The sequence below is a fragment of the Sinohyriopsis cumingii genome, chromosome 7 (assembly GCF_028554795.1).
Source record: "Sinohyriopsis cumingii isolate HCF-2022 chromosome 7, ASM2855479v2, whole genome shotgun sequence".
Classification (NCBI taxonomy): domain Eukaryota; kingdom Metazoa; phylum Mollusca; class Bivalvia; order Unionida; family Unionidae; genus Sinohyriopsis; species Sinohyriopsis cumingii.
The window spans coordinates 67,189,232-67,211,611 of record NC_142967.1 but is presented as its reverse complement, the minus strand read 5'-3'; the positions used below and the strand labels follow the sequence as shown (position 1 = coordinate 67,211,611).

General features: G+C 37.0%; 1 protein-coding gene across 4 annotated transcripts in view; it reads left to right on the top strand.

The window, feature by feature from the left end:
• Positions 1–1,056: 1,056 nt before the first annotated feature.
• The window catches only part of LOC149795451 (uncharacterized), a 39,099-nt gene continuing 17,775 nt past the window's right edge, over positions 1,057–22,380 (top strand). The window contains exon 1 of one of the 4 annotated variants that reach the window (XM_089965234.1): positions 1,057–1,181. The gene's annotated coding sequence lies outside the window, so the exon portion shown is untranslated. Of the gene's footprint in view, positions 1,182–1,955; positions 2,100–2,152; positions 2,234–22,380 lie in introns of those variants that run through there. The other 3 variants (XM_089965235.1, XM_089965233.1, XM_089965232.1) reach the window with 3 other exon arrangements.

The window sequence follows — 22,380 nt, the reverse complement described above, 5'->3', positions numbered from 1 at the left end:
CATATCGAAAAATTAAATGGTAAATCAATGTCGCAAAAGTTAAAAAAGTCACATATATAAACACGCAATCTCTGTCAGTCTGTCATTCGATGGTTCCTTTCGTAACGCGAGACTTGTGCGAGATCTCGGGAGAACTCGCTCGCTCTAATTATAATAATATTCTAATAATAAATACATGCAGCACATTATACAGGTGTGCCGTGAAATTTTTTAGATCTTTTTGGTCCGCCGCAAGACAAAAAAGTTTGAGAAACACTTAGTTAAGGCATTACAAGGTTCAGAAGTACAGTGTGTTTATGCAAGATTATCAAGTTACATTGGAATTCAGATTTGACAGACTAAATATTTAACCGAAACGTTTTTGTCATCGCTGATAAAATTCATAATCTTGAAAGCAATACAAAGATTTTTTTATCAATACAGGCGCATATAATGTCATTATTCGGCTGATTGGTCGGCTTCTTAACTACGTTGTCATCTCGTCAGTGAACACTCCTAATCACAAGTATTGGGAGTCCTGGCTTTGAAAAAAAAACAACCCACCTTTATATGATTTAAAATAGCAGACATATAAATAGAGCCTGATAAGAACATGCACTCGATCACCTAAAAAATACTCTAACGTAAATATTCGACCCTTATTAACCATTTTCTTGTTATAATACTCGGCCATCCCCTTGCCCAAATCAAAATCAGTAAAACCATAGTGTTTTATTGCATTTTACACTTTTAAATAATAACAAAATTTAAGTATTTTTTAATTACAAAAATAAGCGATTTTTAATATAAAAAAAGTACAAGCAATATTTTAATATTGTCATACTTTAAAATCTGCCGCCCCATGAATTTTGCCGTCGCAGTCATCTACCTCATCTCCCTACTGGAAATCCGCCATTAATTCGGATCTTCCCATGCTGCTTCTTCTTCTTCTTCATCCTATTATTATTGTTATTATTATTACAAGTAGTAGGATATTTAGCTGTAATAAACTAAAATGATTGTGTTAGAGCGAGGCAAGTCTTTTATTTTTTATTTATAACTAACAGGATAATCTGAAGATGGTTGAAACGAAAAATCAGAGCACTACAAACACAGTCTAGATAAGTACTTGAATATCGAACGCTCAGCTTACCGAAACGAGTGGGAATTATAAACTATGCGAAATGAAGAACCAGCAAGAGGTAATTCAAATATTTAAATGTATTGCAGTTGATCTAAGACATTATTATGATTTAAACAACATTGCTACCTAACATACTATTGTTTATATTTCTCCATTTCTATCTTCTGCCTTTTGGCTAATTTGTGTGACTATATTTTGCCATAATTCATAGGTCCAGAGACATTACTGCATAACATTCGAAAATCAGCGACGCTAGAGAGAGAGAGAGAGAGATCACGGAGGATTTGAATGAAAGTGTGTCCCGTGCTTAGTTCTTTTAGAAGAAGGGAATTATACATATTTGTATCCTTATTTTATTACATCGCTAATGATTAATCACCAGAAATCAATCACATATATGGAGAATAGGGAAGCGATAGCCTACTGTTGAAACATAACCTAATGTTGAAATAATATTTATATATGTGCATTAATGCGCCATGGATGGATAACAATTTGATATACTAATAGTATTGATATATCAAATTGCTTTATAGCAACACTTTAAAATCCATGTTATTTTTAATGTGTGTGTGTATATATATATATATATATATATATATATATATATATATATATATATGTATATGTGTATATATATATATATATATATATATATATATATATATATATATATATATATATATATATATATATTATCTTATCTTATTTCTTATTATCACTTAAAGGTGCAGTCTGGTCTGGGTTTTCCAGATTGAAAATCCCGGACCTGCACCTCCGTATAAATATAACGTGTATTGTCCTGTCCAAGCGTATATAGGGTTTAAGCAAAGGGCAGATATTAGTTTACTATTGGATAATGTATATCAAGAACACTGAAAACGCTGAGCACTCACCCATGAAGATGTACCGGGTATGTGCTGCTGCCAAATGTGTTTTCACAATTGGATCTTGTCTGTGTAGTAAATAGCCTTGTGTAAGTTCTAGTCTAAATTTAGATTTAAAAAAATACCCACAACCACGTGACCGTGCGCAATTTCTATTTTAGTAATTTATATAAGCATTGTACTTGCATACAGTTGGGTAGATTCTCGAAGCACTAGATGACAAGTAAGTTCCATTTTTTTTTTATCTATACTGACACAGAAAGTGTACTTCATCATTTTCGCAAGACTGTATGTCTTATACGAATTTATATATAGTTTAATCACTTGTTTATTGATTTCCACCGTCATTTACATATGTGCATGCAAGAACTTATTTTGGCTTAAACTGTCTAGCGTTTGTTTTAGGGGCTTAAGCTGTTTCTATTCCAGATGAAGAGCTTGTTTAGCTCGAATATTGGGAAACTGTTTTTGAATGTACGCTGTTATCTATCTATCTATCTATCTATCTATCTATCTATCTATCTATCAGGAAAATATAAAAATGCTTTAGTATTACTCTCAGTTTCTGTTTCAGATACCAATGCTATAGAGATTATGCTAGTTAATTGTTTTTCTACATATATTTGTTGTGATTAAGTAATCCACACATACGGCTAATTAGGTACTGTCTGGTTTTTGTTGATGTTAATGTTGTTTTTCTTTTTTTTTAAGTCCATATTTTTTTGTACTGAACTAGATATTACATATAATATATTAATTGTCGGTCTGTCTGCCTGAGCAGCAGGGAGGGCGAACCATACAAACTTTAGAAGGTTCCAAATGCCGAAATAAGATCTCCACAAGGAGGGGTTTCAACCGGAAATAACGTCGACTACGTTTCAAGAGGAACTCTCGTAGAGATAAGCCTCTTTGGGAGGTCCTCCTGAGTTAGTCCAAATGTGGTTTCTGGTTGAAAAACCCATTAGTGGCGTTTCGATTACAAAAAATGAACCAATTCGTTGTCGTCGCCCTCCCTGCTGCTGTGAATTAAAAAAATGTTATAAATCTGTGTGGATTAGCTTGCGCTCGTGAAAAGAAATTTCTAAACTTATTCATGTACATGTCACCGCTACACCAGGTCTGATGAATATTTCGTAACGTGTGAGTATCAACTCCGTTAAACACAGTAAGAATATTACAGTCATCCCTGATCACTTTAGGAATTTGTGTATACCGCTGGGTTACATAAATCACATCTGTGTTTTTGTGTCTACCTCTGGAAAATATCCTAGCTGGATTTGATTGTTTATCCAACATTACATCATCGTAAACAACTAGATTATTAATAAATCCATCAATATCATCAATACTTGGTGCTTCATCAATATCAGTGATAAATTCAACAACATCATGTCCGCTCTCATTTAACGATTTTGCACTTTCATTAAAATCCTTTATCACATCGTAGCATCGTTGATCATCAACTGAAGGTGCTACCAAATACAACTTATCCCACTTCATCCACTTCATTATTAATTTCAGTAACAACTGCGTCTTACTACTTCCAGGTGGACCTATAATAATCATACGAACAAAATTTGGTAGCGCTGCATGATGCTTAACTGGTTCTTCGTTTCCTTGTTGCAAAAAAGTCAGTGATTTCCATATAGAAAATACATAAAATAATATGGATTTATATTCTGTGAAATGCAGGAAGCGTACCCCAACAGGTGATCGAACAACCATTACAACAAAAAATAACAGATCAGCGGTTACGGGTAGGTGTGAACGATGCAGTACAAAAAATTTAAATTTATTTCCTCAGGCAATAAGCCAGCGTCAAGTAAAAAGAAAGTAACACGGAGGTGATATTGCAGCAAAATTAACAAAACTACCTGGAACTCCGTGGGCTAAATACCCAGGAGAAAAACATCTTCAGGATATAATTACTGCGGCCCAGGAACCCGACTTGATATCAGACTTGACAACCAAGATCAACCAAAACCAGGCGAATATCCGATAAACGCTATTGATAAAGCGTGTCATGCTCATGATGTAGCTTATAAAAGTAAAAATCTACAAGACAGGCATATCACAGATGTGAAATTAATTCACGCGCTAAATTCTATTACAAATAAATCTTTCAAAGAATCATTAGCTAATTGGTTGGTTAGATCCGCAATGAAAGGTAAATTAGCGCTAGGTGCTGGTAATTAATTATAAATGGAATCGATTTATTATTCCCCAAGAGGATACTGGAGGGGTAGCGCAGCAATTAGTAAACTCGCTGAAGCAGCAAAAGTTACACGTATTACTGCTAAAAATTGGTTATTCAGACATGCAATATGGCAAATTTACCAACCACCGCCTAAACAAATTCACTTTGCACATTTTGATGTTAGTGTTCCTAATGAAGTTCACCAGGCCGATATTTTATTTTTACCTCATGATACCGTTAAAATCCAAAGACGTCAGATAACATACATGTACGCGCTAACTGTAGTTGATGTTGCAAGTAGATATAAAGATGCAGAACCGTTAACAACTAAAACAGCATCTGAAGTAGCTTCTGCGTTCGAACGAATTTATCAATGAGGTGATCTACGAAGGTCACAGCTGCTACAAGTTGATCCTGGCAAGGAATTTCAGGGTCAGTATCATCGTTGATGAAGCAACATAATGTCACCATTAGACGAGGACATACTGAAATTCACCGTGATCAGGCAATTGTTGAGCGATTTAATCGAACACTTGCTGAGCGGTTATTTGGATATCAGTACGCGAAGGAATTCATTCAGGACAAGAGATCACGCGAATGGGTTGCAAGATTATCAGGTGTGATAGCTGCATTAAATAATGAAATAACTCGAACAACCAACATGAAACCTATTAACGCAATTACCAAAAAAATATACCCGTACAACGACGTGATTTTTCAGCACAACCAATACTGGGCAATATCACTGTGAGATATTTACATGAACCAGGTGAACTCGAAGGTGGTAAAAAAAAGAGCGACTGATCCTATCTGAAGCATTGCTACACACAAAATATCTAGTATAACCAGATCCACGGGCAGACCAGCAATCTACAGACTGGATTCAGCTGCTCCTCAGCGTGGGTTTACACGTGAGCAATTACAAGTAATTCCCGAAGACACACAATTACCGCCCAGATCACTTAGCTAGCACCCCTACGCCGATTACATTCAAGACAGGTCAGCATCACATTTTCTCGTGTATGACCAAGACGATTATCTTTTCTATCTACGGTGAATTGTCTTGGGTGTTTACTCGAGTACTGCCACAACATTACACAATTACATCTCGCACAGTGATTACCCTGTTGCTGTCTCAGTGTCATGATAAATTCAGTGTCTAGATCAAATTCTCAATTATTTTGTTTGTCACTCTGTTTGTAACCAGCTAATTTTTTTCTTTATTATATCATTGCTGTTTTCATTATTAATTTCATCAGCCATTGACTCATCCAAAACAATCCTTCGCAGTTGAGATATTCTTCTAACTCTGGACACTGCCAAATAAACTAAGTTTGACCACTCGATACGATCATCAACGATCCAAACAACTGTATCAGAGATAGTTAATCCTTGTGATGAGTGAATTGTCATTGCGTATCCTAGCGTCCACGGGAATTTATCAGCGTGAAGAGCATCTTCAACAGCGTTGATATCAACTGTGACAATATCATTTAATACGAGATTTTGTTTTTCGGTCTGTCCTGGTATATCAACGTCAATATTTTGCCGTCGCGTATCAGCTGGTCGATAACACAACGGCACTGGCAACGTTGAAAACCTCTCCCGTTGTAACTGAAACAACCGCTGTTGAAGTGTGTCTCTGACTATCTTTCTACTTGCAACTATCAAGTCGTTTGGTCTCCACGTTTGCAGAAAGTCGCTCATTGAAGTCTCTGAAATTATTTTACGCATAATTTCACATTGAATTTTATTCGGTTGTAGTCTGATTAATTTCTTGAACTCGTTTAATTCTGCATCTAGCGTTCTATAATCATCAATTATCTCCTCGTAATAATCAACAAAATCTTTTAATCACAAATGTGGAGATAGTTCAACAAAAGGTGGTGGCTGGCCATGATCGCCACACATTATCACAGCTGTATTTTTTGTTAATAACCAATCGAGAAATATTTTTAATGTTTCTAACGGCACCGTACATATTTCATCCCAAATAATAATCTTTGGAATATATTTCTCTCCCATTCGATCAGAAGTCCATGTGTCACCCTTGTATCTGAAAAAGCTGTGATAAGTGCATGAGTTAACCCCTCGTTGTTTCATCTCTCGCGCGAGTCTGTGTGTAGGTATGAACACGATCATATCTGAATTCCGAAATAATTCAATCGCTCGAGTCGTCTTACCAGACCCTCACGGCCCATTGAGATAAGCAGTCTTGTGTCTGGATACTGGATCGTACACAGATGGTGCACTCGACATTTCTGATAATTCTGATTTATAATAACTATCTTTGATCTCAACATCTGCGGACTCACAATAATCATATACCATTTCTTCTTTTATTCTCCACGACCCCCATGATGCATCATCAGTTGTAAAACGAGTTACCGAATTCAGGTATTTCTTGTTGATGTAAAACGAATCCGTAGCAACTCTAACTGCAGTGTCGGGGAATCTATTTATCATCGATAGCAAATTGATGGAAACATAAGCTAGCATTGAAGATCTTAAATGAGTATACTGGGGTGATTCGCCATCAGTATAACTTACAATTGTACCCAGCCGAGTTCCGTCAGATAAGTAAGTGTTTTCTCGATTTACAAATATATCTCTCGCAGTTGCATCAGCGATTATAAATCGTATTCAGCATCGTCCATAATTAGTCGTGCATAATGTCGTTTATGATCATATGCATCGCTTTGAGTAAACATGCCAATTATTCTTCTACCAACACTATTGGTGCCCAGCGTTTTTTACTAAAATGCCGACCAAACCAAATATAACAAATAACATGAAGACCCTTAGCGAATTCAAATGACACAACACGAGCGAATCCTGTCAGGTCAAAATCGGGTAATGGTCCTTTAATGGCCCCTCGCGTCATCGAGTTCGTGGGGTGTCCAAATCTTTTAAAGTATCCGGAGCATTCTCCCATCCCGAGAAAGCTTCCTGGATAACACGCAACCATATCAACTGATATCATTTCCTTGTAATTATACTTGGTATTCCACAATCCGATGTGTCCGTATTCACAACTACTTAATTGTACATCTTCGAGAAACTCACTTCGGGTTGGCTTCCATGATTTTTTTTCTCTGGCAGCTTGGGCTGCAACTGATGGGACAGTGAAACAATTAGTAATCGGTCAGTATCTTTTGAGTATCTCTGTGCAAGTTTTCTCATTGTTTCATGAAGAGATTCTTTACGGTATATGTCACCGTTAACGCGTACAAATTGATCATATTTTTCATTATCTGAACTCGAAAATAACCACACTGACACAGGATCGTTTTTACCTATCTCATTAATAAAATCAAACATGTTTCTCCCAGAGTTCTCTGGGTAATATCTTACAGTTCGATCTCGTGGGAATATTGTGACCTCACTGGTCCAAGCGTGAGCGTTATGATCAATGATATTTATTGGAGCTCGTTGCGATTTATATTTCGATTCGTATAATACTTCCCCTGTTATCGTTGCTACGGTTATGGGGAATCTTAGAGCTTTTTCTAACAAGGCAACATCGTTTATTGTAGCTCCGGTATCCTTGACCCGTTCAGCCCATTTGTTTGTTTTTTCACGTCGTAACGCCGTTAGACCGTTTCCACGCATCGCATTTATTAAATGTTCTGTTACTCGTTCAGCTACACAATTCAGTGATGAAAATCTCGTTGGGGCAAGATCATTAATATTGGGGTTTTTTTATCGGATAAATTCCATTAATGATCGCTGTTACAGGATACGCTCGCTCATAATATGGTTTATCAATCCCAGTCAGCGCTCCTGGTTTGGAACGTTTACTCAGTATGACAGTTTTTCCATTAGCAAGGACAGGGTCACGTTTGTCGCGGATAATCCAATTACCTGTTTCTGCTCACGCGATAAATTGTGCTCTGAAAAATATTTTTGATCACCTTGATGAATATCAAAGAGGTAATCAATAATTGTTTTCGCTCGTTTATCGCTCATTGAAGCGTCCTTGACAGAGTCAACGCTGACTTCGTCAGTGTCGCGTATAATTTTGAATGTAGACTACACATGAGTTGTTCCATCATCACGAAATTCTTTTTTGGCATCCCTGATAATATCAATCAGATCAGCCAGAGCTCGTCTCCGCGAGTCAGGGGTTAGCCTGTCAAGATCGAATCTGGAAGTTTTCCAGGGCTTGATTGCAGATAATCTCTCAAACTCCTCCATATTATATTTAAGACAAACATTTAAATCAGAAATATATATATACATATATATATATATATATATAATGTCTCAAACCAATCAGTGCAAGTGGCTTAAGGTGGTATCTGTAACTCCTTTTAACAAATCCTGCAGAAAAGAATTCTGCGGGAAACATTCACAAAATATTCGAAGGGGGAGTTTAGGGCCAATACCTTGCCTGCGATGTGGTGCTGGAGTCAGGGGTAAAACACAGCTATGCGCGAGTTGTGGTGGGAAAAGATATCTTGAACTTAAGCGATATTATGATAAAAAATAACAATGATGCGCTGAAATGTGAGCACGATTATATAACTAAGTTTTCAGACAAATTATAAATTAGACAAATGACATTATTATTGTATAAATGAATCAAGAATTTGTCCCATATCCTATCATCAAGAATTATGAAGCGTCTCATAATGGTGAAGTTAGACATTGCAGGTTGAAAAAACCAGTTGGTGTTGTTACTAATGCTGGTCATCTCCAATTTGGCGCTGGGAAGAGGTTTATCACGGAGAGATCAAAGACGGTCTTGTGATCGATCATATCAACAAAAACAAACTCGACAATTCTTTATCCAATCTGAGAGCTGTCACGCAGAGCGAGAATTGTAAATCCCGTAATACTGGCTGTAATGATAATAGCGCCAAAGCAGTTGTATCCATAAATCTAAAGACAAACAAACAAAAAAAATTTCAATCGATGCGTGCATCTGGCAAATATTTTGATATTTGCAGCGCTTCAGTACGAAAAGTTGCAGAAAATATATATAAATCCGCAATCTGAAAGAAATAAAACCAAAAAATTATTTTCAAATATCATTAAGAGAGAGCTAAGATGTAGTATTCACTAACTACTTATTTATTTATTTTTGGTCAGAAAAGTCTATTTCCATACCGCTCATCATAGCTACTGTTTATTTTTGGTCTATTTAAATATATAATAGCGGTATATATAATATAATGAATTACGAAAATATCAATGATGTAATTTCTGCTATGAAAAAATTAGAAGAAAACGGAATTAATATACCTGATGAATTAAATCCTGAAAAAATTATTACTGATTTTGAAACACTACAGCAAAGAAAAGAATACGGAGCATACACGCTGCCGGCTCAGTATAGATTTATAAAGAAAATTCAGACGGAGTTATATAAATCACTGGCTGCAGTAGAAGAACAGCGACTGAATGAATTTGTCTCTCTCTCTGCCGTGTAATCGAAAAAATTAGATCAGCATTGTCTCAAGAATACGAAGGCAGGAAGGTAATTAATACTCGTGTCAGACAATTGAGAAAAATTATGTCAGATTGTGAAACGATCGAAAATGAAAGTTAGACTCATTGATTTCACCAAGGATTTTAAGTACTTGGAAATGAAATCAAGTACTTGGAAATGAAATCGAAAGTATAAAAAAAATATATTTTTTGTTTTTGTTTTTATCTCTTTTAACTGAAAAATGTTGGATTTGTATGATTTTGGCTAGTGAACACCCTATCAGAATTAGCAAATCAGTGGATTTACATGATTTTGACTAGCTAAGTACCCTTCAGAATTAGCAAATCAGTCGATTTACATAAAATATATATAAATAAAATATTTTTACTGTTGCTGGTACACAAAAATAAATTATTATACTTGCTTGTGAAATCAGTCGATGCTACACGATTTTGACTAGCTAAGTACCCTTCAAAATTAGCAAATCAGTCGATTTACACGCTTTTGACTAGCCAAGTACCCTTCAGAATTAGCAAATCAGTCGATTTACACGATTTTGACTAGTAATTACCCCTTCAAAATTAACAAAATCGTGTGATGCGCAGTAAAAAATAAATTTATTATAATATACTTGCAGATTTCAATATATTTTTTACTTGTATCAGTCTGATGAGTTAGATAATATTACCTTTAGTCGATCAGATTTAATGCAAGAGTGCGCATAATTTAGAATCTGATCTTTATCACACGTGACCATAGAAATATGTTCTCGCTGTAGTTTATCCAACTGCGATTGTGTCAGTAAAAAATCCTCGTTACCGTACACATCAATAACCAAATCAACTGGGCCGACTAGAAACAGTGTAAATATTTTTTTGATGTAGTTTTCAAGTACTTGCTTGTCGTGTATGAAAACCTTCACATGTTGGTACATTATATAATACTCGCTTGATTAATTAGAAATCAGGGTCTGTCAGTAAAAAATAAATTTCCTGCAGATTTCAATAAATATTTTGTTTTTGCTTTTTGCTGAAAAACGTTGAATTAGTATGATTTTGACTAGTAATTACCCTTTCAGAATTAACAAATCAGTCGATGCGCATGATTTTGACTAGTAATTACCCCTTCAGAATTAACAAATCAGTCGATGCGCATGACTTTGACTAGTAATTACCCCTTGAGAATTAACAAATCGGACGATTTTCATGATTTTGACTAGTAATTACCCCTTCAGAATTAACAAATCAGTCGATGGCAGTAAAAAGTAAATTTCTTATAAGTTTTAGCACCTTTAGATTTCAATAAAATATTATATTATTTTTTTTTTTTGCTTTTTACTGAAAAACGTTGAATTCGCATGATTTTGACTAGTAATTACCCCTTCAGAATTAACTAATCAGTCGATGTGCATGATTTGGACTAGTAATTACCCCTTCAGAATTAGCAAATCGGACGATGCGCATGATTTTGACGACCTTATTACTTTCCGAATCGTGCAAAATGTAACATCCACCTGAGAAAATCTAAGATGAAATTTTTAGGATTTCACAAGTAAATTAATATGTAACGTTTCATTCCTCAAATCCAGAAGGTGGTCTGATTGGTCTGTTAGTTTGAAATTTATTCTTGGTAACAGTGGATTATGACACCGCAGATAGACTGGATTGATTGGCTCTTGCACAATCAGATATCCAGGTGGTATATCTTTTGGTGTGAATGAATAAAGAACAAATCCTTGCTGGGCTTGATATGATACTGTCGTGTCTGTGATGTAGCTGCCATCGATTACATCACACACAAGATTGACCGCAACCATAGGGGTTATATTTACGATTTCCGCGGATACATGTCGGCCTTGCCTTTCTGGGTCATTGTTGTGCCGGAGAATAGTTGCCGGTGGTAATGTTTTTTTGTACTGTGCGAGTATATCAGGAAAGAACTCATCGATGGTATCATTGACGGATTTTCTTAGTTCGTCGACGTTATAGCCGGGAAATTTATAATTTGGCAGCGTGGCCTTTGTTAACGAGTATGCAGTTAAAAACTGTTGTTTATGTCTTATATCGCCATTGTGATCAATTGTTGCCTGAATTACTCGTTAGTTAATATATTCCATGTCGGATACGAGCTGATTTAGTATTTCAATGTGTTTAATGGTTTCGCTGCGTGAACTTGTTATATCAAAAAGATGTTCTTGGAAACTTTGCTGTAGTCGCTCTTGTTGTGTTTTGTGTTCTTGATTAATAATTTTAAAATGTTCAATAATTTCATCTAGGTCAACAATGAAAGATTTAATTCCTCCTCTGGGAATTTGTTCATAAATAAAAAAGCACCGAATATGGTCATCACTGTAGAAACCAAGATAACTACCCAACGTTTCACTTTTTATGTCGAGTAGATGTTGTTTGTATGATGGGGAAATTCCGTGGTACGATTGTTTGTCCGTGACATAGTCAGACTTTTTCGGTTCTGGTAACGGTGGAGGTGTCGGTGGTGGAATTTCAGGCCATCCTAACACTGATCTGATCGAACTTTGATATATATCCACGACGTAGTCGGGGTTGCTTATTTCGATTGCAAAAGACAGTGTTGGTTCATGAACGGTTATTTCTATCTTGGATTCTTTCCCAGTGACACTTTTTATTCGACGTTGTAATTCCTCATTGATTTCTTCGATTTGATAAGACCCGGTTGGTATTCCACCAACGTTTCAGTCGGGTGTACCATCTGGTCGGTTTTTATTTGCAAACACAAACGAATTATTCGCTGGTAATCCACCAAATGAGTTTGATGTGATATTGGGCCAGCTCGTAATTGTGCTAGTGCGATTTCACTTACCGAAATCGCAGTTGGAAAATTAATACTGAATTCTGGTCTAGTCGAGCTTACTGTTATCATTGAAGTTCTCTTGGGGCTTGTATTTTCGGCTATCTGTCGAAGTAATTCTGTCATTATTCATTTTCGTTGTTTTTAAATGGTGGACTTGTTTGTAGTCTTCGTATATCTTTGCCATGTTCGTGAATTCGGAATCTGATATCGTTGTATCGTCGAGGTTTGATGATATCAGTGACGATAATTTTGAATATGCTGCTGTTGCTGTGTTTAGCCGCGTGACACAATCGTGCAATTTTGTGCTCGTGCACGTTGATATTTTTTCGCGATTATATTAAAAACACCTGCAATTGCCGCTGATGATGAAACGCATATTGTTACTGCGATTGCAGTTGTTACTGGCGTTAGCGCTGATAATATTACTCCAGTGGATGCAACTAACGTGGATACTGAGTATACTATAGCATCCAGGACGATTACACGCCGCTTGTATTTTTTTACTTTCAGCGTATACTCGTCAATAATGGTTTTTAACTCTGACTGCCATTCGCGTACTTGATCGTATCTATATTTTTGCGCATCTAATGTTGTTGATGCTGTCATTGACTTTGTCAACACCATTTATTATTTTACGCAGTAACCAATTGAGGTGTTTCAGCTACGAATTCCAAACACCACCAATAAGATGTTGCGGTTAATTCCTTGTCGGCGGCTTCCAGTATAAGTGTTTCTTCGATTCCGCTATTTAATATCACAGTCACAATCCCCGAGAACGTGTCAGTGGAATGTTGCCAGGGATATGTTGTAAATATCTCAAATTTTGCAGCACTGAACACAGACAGCCTGTTCACTCCAGTGAGTGTTGCGGGATATTTGATAGTATTGTTCTGCGCTGACCATGTTGCAAATCCAGATGACACCGTGTATACGATATTGGTAATGTGCCCAGGAATTACTCCAGGTTAGATTTTAATCAAACTGGTTTTATTAACGATCTCAGGAATTCCACTTAAGATATCTTGCTGTGTTTGTTTGATCGTGTCAGTACTGGTTTTGATATCAGAACGTTTTATGTCAACGGTAAGCGGAGTACCGAAGAATTTATTTATGGCCTCATCGGCTTTTTTGAAAATTCCTGCGAAATCTTGCAAAAGCGCCTACGTGAACGTCGTATTCGGCCCGCAGCATGGATAATTTACTGTCTACGTTGTCGACGTATAGTTTGTTTTCGGCATCGTTGTCGAATTTTGGAGTTGTTGCAGCTACTATTTTGTTCCCCTTCATGTTGAGTTCACCTGTCATTATGTCACCGGTATTTTTTAAGCGATTAGCAACTCTCTGTATGATTTCATCTCTGATGGTTGTAAACGATATACTTGAGTCTCTGATTCTTCCGCTGTCAGTAAACACGGGGACGTTATCCGGGGTAGCTCCAAGAACCCTGCGAACTATGTCATTCCATTTGATATTGCTGGTTTTTAGCTTGCCATATCGGTCCTGAAAAATAGCAACCTCATCTGGGTCTATCCCGGATAACATTAAAAGATTGTCAATTTCATTTGTGGTCGCATATTTTGATAAATCTATATCGTCGCATTTTTTTACCCTTTGCGCTGAGAGATCTTCCGTAAATATCAACCATTATTCTTTAGGGATTGTTTAAAATGTTAAATCGGTCCGCGGTATACTCGTGCACGACTTTGTGGGGTGGTTTGGTTGATTTTGATAACGCGTCAAGTACATTAATTACTTCACGGCCGCATATTGGCGGATCGGTTAATGTTTGTGTTGGTAGCGTTGAGTACCGGACTGGAAAGGGAGCGGCAGTACTTCGTACTCTATGCATGTATTTTAGGAATTCAACTGGTGGTGCTAACCCATACGAATCGAAATAGATAATTCCACGTGGATCGATCGCGTAAGCAGCCCAGTGAGTTCCAGGGCGTTCACTGTTATCGAGATTAATAATTCCAGTTTCTGGATTATTCGGTTGTTTCGGTAACTGATCTCGCATGAAGACGCCTCTGAAATTTTTTATATTTAATTGTTTAGCGGCATCAAGCAAATCAAAATTTAACATCGGTACGAGACGCGCTGCGTCTGTCAACGGCGTTTGGGATACTATGAGGGCGGAGTTCCTGGAAGTCTTAGACCCGTTCCCTTTTTTTTATATCCAGATCCGTAAACGGATCCACCAGTTGCTTTCTTTAATGCCATTCCAGCGGCGGTTCCAACAGCACATAACGCGGCTGCTTTTGCGACAGGTGGGGCAGCAGCAGCTATTAAAGCTGGTATTGCTGCGAGGACTGCAAATATACCACCGGTTTTAATCATGTTGCTGATGGCTTTTGGAGCGAAATCAAGTTAAACTCGGGTTTTCGCCTTCCTCGCTTTATTGAAATGTTTTAGTTGAGTTTTAGTCAACGATAATTTGTTTGGGCCACCATTAGCAATTTGATCTTGTTTTAGTGTTATCTTTGCCCCACATTCGCTCGCGTTTTTTGATTCTAATTGTTTCGCCTGACCAGGAGTCAGAGTGACATTAACGTGACTATATGACATTTTTATAAAAAACGCGATTGATCTAATTGTCTACATGTTTTCCACTGGAGCATCAATAACTCTCATTCGCCCACCAACACCCTCAAGTAACATTGATTTGTCACTGAGTATAACAGCAATTGCTCTGTAATTATCAGCTGAATTTACGATAGCTCGAAAGTGTATATCAACGACAGATTGCTTAACTAAATCAAGATGTTTCAGCGAAAAGTAATAAATCGGGTACAGCGTTGTAAAATCTAGTTGCGATATTTGTAAACCAGTATCTTTGTTTTGATCGCGTCCCATAAATGTCATCAAGCGATGATATGCAGGTGCTACTTGATTATTCTCAAAATTCAACTTTATATCCTCGGATGGTTCTTGATGCCCATTTATTCTTAAAGATACTTCTTCGACGCCAAGTTTGTCAAATACCATTGGATTTCTTTCTTGATCGTTTAATCGTTCAGCCAGTTGAAGAGCAACAAAGATATGTCTCGGTGCAGAACCACCTTGCTGTGATGATATATGCCAAGTGAATAAACCGTTGACAGGATTTTGATTACTGTCGGTGGTTGTTGTTAGCCATGATAATATTGATTTACCGCCTTGATCCATAAAAGAAAGTAGACGCTGTTCTGCAGCGATTGATGGTGACATTACCGGCATCCATAACGCGAGTTTAAATAATATTACTTTACCAGCATCATTATCATCACCTTTTCTATGAAGAACAACTGTGTGTTTGGCTTCAGAAATGACCTTTCTGGCATTTCTGTAAAATCCAAAGATGTGTGATAGTGGAATTGCAAATGAAAATCTTCTACGATTACCTTTTAACATTAATTTACGTGTACCAAAGCCTAAATTGTAATTTGGATTTATTGCTATTAATGCAGATGTCCCCGCGTTACCAGCTGCGTTTCTCACATTACCCGTAGTCGCAAATCGGTGATCTGGGTGTTCAGAATTATCCTTGGTGTACATCATAGCCGGGCAAGCCGATCTAGTATAATCATCTGAATATCTTGCTAGACCTATAATCGTTGTAGCAACGTCAACATTATCCTGGATTGTCTCAATTTCTTTTCCATCAATCATATAGGCGGCACTTTTAAATAACGCCATGATCCCATTATTAACAAATCCAACTATGACATCAGCTCCGTATGCTGAATCATCTGCAGCGTTTGTTACAAGTTCACCTGTGACCTCAATAAATGCTTCAGCGGGTAAGAAATATCTATTTGTATCCTGAACTCGTAGTTCAATACGTCCGCGTTGATTTGGCGATATTGCTTCATAAGAATAATACTGATAATCACGCACGGATTCATCCCTGAGTACTGGTGCATCCATATCAAACGCTGGGTCAGATACACGTTTAAACATTTTATTATAATTTGTTATCTTCTAAAACGAAGACCACTTCCCGACACCAGACTTGTATTTATTTGTTCAGCCCCTTCATTTATCAGCGCTGCTAGTTTTTGATTTGAGGCTTGATTTATTACCTTACTGACATCTGCAGGCATCACTTCGGCGCTTGGTAATTTGACCGGTTGTGGCTGGACCGCTTTCTGTCTGCGTATTAATCGTGCTAGTCTATCCTTGATTGCCAAAAACGCTTTACTGGCAACGTTACCAATAGCGCCAGTAGCTTTATCACGAACAACGTCAATAACTTTCATTGATAATTGTTTTGCGATCGGTACTGCTTTGGGAGCTATCCTTCTGAATAAACCCTGAACAACATCACCGAGTCCGTCTCCGTAAGTTGCTTTATAGGTTGGTAATTGCGAGTTTACCACGTTGACTGGTACGGGCCCACGATGAGAATTGTGTACGATCATTTTATTTAATTATTCATTTATCTAACAACTAGTCACTGTGGTAGTCATCAACAAGCTCAATATAAACTCTCGGTAAATATCGATATCCATGATACCACCTTGCAATAATCATCGGCAAATATCAGCTGCTTCATTAATTATTTCCGGTGAGTTATTCCCCGCCCGCTTTCCTCCTTTGAGAACTTCTAACCGTTGCGCATCATTGAAGATACTGTTAGGACAGGGAATAAAACCACTCCCCAAACCACCTCCGGTTGCCCTATCTTCCGTTGTCTCCGTGTTTTTCTTAAATAGTCTTAAGGGTGATCTTTCTCCTTTTGCTTTTTTAAGTAGCTCCTCAGACCTTTTAAGTTCCGACATCAACTTTTGCTGCTGTGAAGAAGACTGTTGTTGTTCTATCTGTTGCAGAGGTGGAGGAAGTTGATATGAAGGTTCCTGCTGGGAGAGTTGTTGTTGTTTTATTTGTTTCACACTCTCTTTATAAAGTCTCTGTATTTCTTCAAAAAAGACCTCCGTATTCTAAATCATCATTTCTGGCTTGTTTTTGTTTCTGTATATGCGATATATCCATTTAATAAGATTATCATCATTTATTTTTTCAAAACCGGGTTTTAAGATACTAGATTTATTAAATATACTAATTAATATTTTTTCGGGTAATTTTTCTCTTTTAGTATTTCTAATATCTTCGACAAAATCCTCCCTAAATTTTGCAATCAGTCCAATATTTTCCTTTATTGGTTTAGACGCAAGTTCTTTTTTCACGTCGGCAACTTCAGTACGAATTTGTCCAATACCTTTAAGTATTTCTTCGCCGACGGGTGGAGGTTTAGCTGCAGCTACGCCAGCCGGAAGGTCTCGTAAAATCTTTTTTGTTTGTTTAGTTCTCCTTGCAATTTTTTCAGCTTGCTCAGCGGTCTGTTTTAATATTGGAAGAATACCTTTTTTTCTTTCCTCCTCGTCCTTAATATCTCCCAATAAAGCTCTTTCAGTGACCGCCGCAGCCCTTTCAGTGGCTGTTGTAACGGGTTTAAATAATTGTTCTGTGCTTGTAGCATATTCAACTTGTGCTTCCTGCCGCGCTTGTAATTTGTGTCTCACAGAATCTCTCACAGGAAGAAATTTTTTGATTGCTTCTAGTCGCTCTCGAGCTAATCTAGTGGTATATGCTTCTCCAATATTTGCCATTATCAACAACATAAATTTGTAATTCATAGCAGCAGGGAGGGCTACGACAAAGAATTGGTTCATTTTTTGTAATCGAAGCGCCATTAATGGGTTTTCCAACCAGAAACCACATTTGGACTATCTCAGGAGGACTTCCCAAAGAGGCTTATCTCTCCAAGAGTTCCTCTTGAAACGTAGTCGACGTTATTTGTGGAGATCTTATTTCGGCATTTGGAACCTTCTAAAGTTTGTATGGTTCGCCCTTCCTGCTGCTGCCTGTCTCAATAAAGGAAAAAGAATTAGAGAGGTCGATGCATAGAAGAATAGATACGAACCACAATGCATGAACTATTTTTCAGTATGGATGGTGAATCAAGTTTAAAAATACCACCGGGTTAGGCCATTTTCAGTGGAGGGGGTGGTGCAGAAGAGTTTTTACTTTTAAGCAGGATATTTTCACTGAACTAACCATCCCCCAGGATAACCTACGGGATGGGATGGCATGCTGTCTTTTGTCCAACATCCGCTAACCATTTTGCAAAGTTTATTATTGTTGCTCCACAGAAACTACTTGCACGATTGTCATTAAATTTTACAGTCACATTTATCCGCAAATCTGAGTCGATCTTAAACAAGAATGGTGCTGCTCAGACATTCAATTGGCCGCCCGAACAGACATCTTGAAATTCGTGTTATCCTGAATGGACTGCCATATCAACATGAGATTTTCACTAAAGACTTCTCGTAGTGTCTAGTTGGTCCTAAATGAAAATAGTACCGATCTCACATCCAAAGTGGCCGCCACATCAGTCATCTTTGAAAATTTTGTTCTGTCTTCTTTCCCGAATGGACAGCTGCAAAGGCCACCACAAAGGCCATCTTAAGAATATTTTTATCGTTACTCGTCCTGCGCAGAAAGTCATATCGGCATGGGGTTTCACCTGAAATATTCTTATGATGTCAAGTTGGTCATTGGAAAAATAGATCCCCTGAAACATCTAATATGGCCACTATAGCGGCGTGTTTGAAAATCTTTTTATTACTACTGCACCTACGTGGGTAGGTATGCAAATACGGGTTTTTCAGTAAATGATGGCTCATGTCTTGCTGATCTGACATCCAATATGACGGTTACAGAATCCATCTTTAAAATCTAGTTATTGCTACTCCCCCTAAGGTGAAATCATAACAGCATGAAGTATCAGCTGCTTACGGTATTTAGTTGAACTTAGATAAAAGTTGTGCCCATCTGATATCCTATATGACCTCTACAGTAGCCATCTTGTTGTGCCGATCTGATATCCAATATGGCCTCTTCAGTAGCCATCTTGAAAACCTCATTGTTATCTGTCTTCCATGTAACGTCATGTATTCTTGGAGTTTGAATCAGAAGACTTCTTCTGATGTATAGTTGATTCTAAATAAAAATGGTGCCGATCTGACATCCAGTATGGCGCCACCATGGGAGCCATTATTGCTATTCCACCTAAATGAAAAGTCATATCGAATGGGCTTTCACCAGAAGACTAATTATGATATCGAGTTGGTCCTGAATAAAGAAGGTGCCATCTGACTTATATTATGGCTGCCACAAATAACACGTTGAAAATCCTGTTACAAATTCTCTTGAATGGATATAGAATTGAACATGGGGATTTTATCACATGGTGTCTAACTTGTCTTAAATGAAGAAGGTGCTCATCTTACATACAGTATGACTGCCATAGTAGTGTATTCGGAAACCTTACTTCTCAAAATATCAGACATAGCTTCAACACTCTGTTGCTAAAAGGAAGAAATGGTCTTATCTTGAATTTGTGGAAATTCTGTTCGGAGAGTATATCATTAGTGCTTCTGAAGGACTCACGGATTTTTTTTCAGTTTGATCATTGTTTTTTTTTATTTTTTTATTTTACCTGGAGATATTTTTAACTAATATTTTGGGCATAATTAGGTTTTCTTCTCTCTAATTTCAGAGGAAGCATATTTTTTCAAGCTATTTAGGAGCCCAACATACTTTTTTAATAAAAAGGCCAGACGTCCCCCTCCCCCGCCCCGCACGAAAATTAAAAAATGGGTCCCAAATATGCAATGATCGTAGTTATCTAATCATCAAAAGTTGTTTGTGTTTGGAAAAGTCATTAAACCTAAAACAGACTTAAGAATCGAAAGTCAAAGATTATATTGTGTCTTTTAATAAAACTTAAAATTTAATTAAAGAGTCTTTTGATCAAGGTTCCAGATATCAGGTTGTGTGTGTCTGTTTCTCTCTCTATATATCTTTCTGTGTGTGTATGTGTGTGTGTGTGTGTTTAAAGTAATGTGTATACTTCTTAATACGATTATATGTAGAAGTTAAGATGAACAAATTCAAATATCAATCGAGTTGAAATTGACGATGAACGTGCCTTTGAAGATCAAGACTATTCCAAATTATTTTCTTCACAAAGAAATCGACCAAGATTGTAAATTTTTAAGTTCGTGCATGCGGATTAAAGATAGTATTTCTGGCAGTTTTTAACATTTGGCACAATCGCACAATATTGTTGTACGGTGTTTTCAAATTAAAATTAGCATATATAACAAAAATGTTAAATTCTACAAACAAATAATGCATACTAATATTGGCTTGCTAAATTTGGATGTTCTCATTATTAAAATATTTTGTCGAAGTAGTCGAGAGGAATTTAAAAACGTTAGAGAGTACAATATATCAAATGGAAAAGAACCGTATAAAGATGACATGAATGAACATTTCACGAGAAAAAATATGTTTACTCTCTGTTCTGCTATGTAAATTATATATCATTTTGTGTACATGTTAGGCTGATGCGCGGATGGGAGATAGGGGACTCTAACTGGGCCTAGCTTTTGTACTTTACATCACTTAATAGCCGAGCTGGTCAGAAACTATTCCCGAAACATTTTGAGCAGAAGCGCAAGCTCAGAACGTGAAACTTATGTATGATACTTAAGGTATATCTACATCTGTCAAATCTATATGCCAAGGAGAGGCAATTCCGGTGTTGCGGGCGAAAATTATTATTTATCACGGTAGCGGGTGTTAGGTTCGTAGGTTGGCCCCTGTCCAGTTCCTTAACTTGAGGATATTCTGTTACTTCCGATATTGTTGTTTAATAGTTAAATTTACGGATATATTTGTGAATAGGCTGTTTCAGGCTAGTGCTGTTCTTGAAATTGATGCGAAGATTTTACACCTCCCGTACGTACTTCACTTTATCGAGTCAGAGAAGTACCAGTAGTCGGCTAGGAAGCAGAGCTACCCACCCATAGCAGGCTCAAAGCAAGTGGAATGCCTTAAAAATGATATGGATGACAACTATTTTTGGTTGCATCATGCTGTTAGCACACACTGTTTTTCAAAATTATCACGTAGGGAAGTGGCTTGTGCTTGGACCTAAGCATAACGTTGTTAAAATTACCTTTGGAAATGAAAAATGCATGCGTAAATTTGGCACTTGAATGCATAAACTTTCTTTGCTATGAGCTTCCATTGGCTTGTCATGGGAAACGAATGATATTCCTATGTTTTGATTTATTATAGCTCACCAAAAATAGACCTTTCTGGCCTCACTAGTGGACTCTCTACTTTTTATGAATCTATCATCTTTATGAATTTATATATGAGGTAGGTTGATGTGGCAACACATTTTGTGTATATCCCCTTTCCCTTGCACCGTTAAGTACAACTGTTTGTTTTTTTAATTGGTGAAATCAATCATATATGTAATTTGCTCTGTTTCTTTTTCATGTTCTTAAGTAATTGTTATACAATAGCCTTATTATATTGCCTTGTCTTTTCTTCGTAACCCTCTCAGCTGTATGTAATACTCAGTGCGGTTTACTCAACCGCATTTTGCAACTCTGGTTGGGAATAATTGTGTCAGGACAAAATAGCATATTGAGATTAACTTAATAGATATGGGAATGCAATTGGGACTATAAACTATATTCTTATTGCTTTTTCTCTAGGTGCAAAAGTTCAGTGGCCATGTATCATTGGATTTATTTAATGTATTATCATCCATAACAAGTACGTTACCATATATCAGTAAATCAGTGTTTCGGTATGGCCTAATGTGTGCTAATTAAATCTAGATCTTTCCCAGTTAGCCACCATGTGGTGTTTACCCACCCTCACTCCCACCTATGCTGCACCTAAGAACACTAAAAACCAATTATGAACATTTTGTCTGTTAGGTTGAAAACAACTTTTAAAAGACATTATTTACTCAATTATGTAATGGCCTTTTGTTAAGCTAGTACACTTTAGGTAACCTTTTGGTACAAATAATTGGCTCCAGAAAGAAAAGTTTTATCAC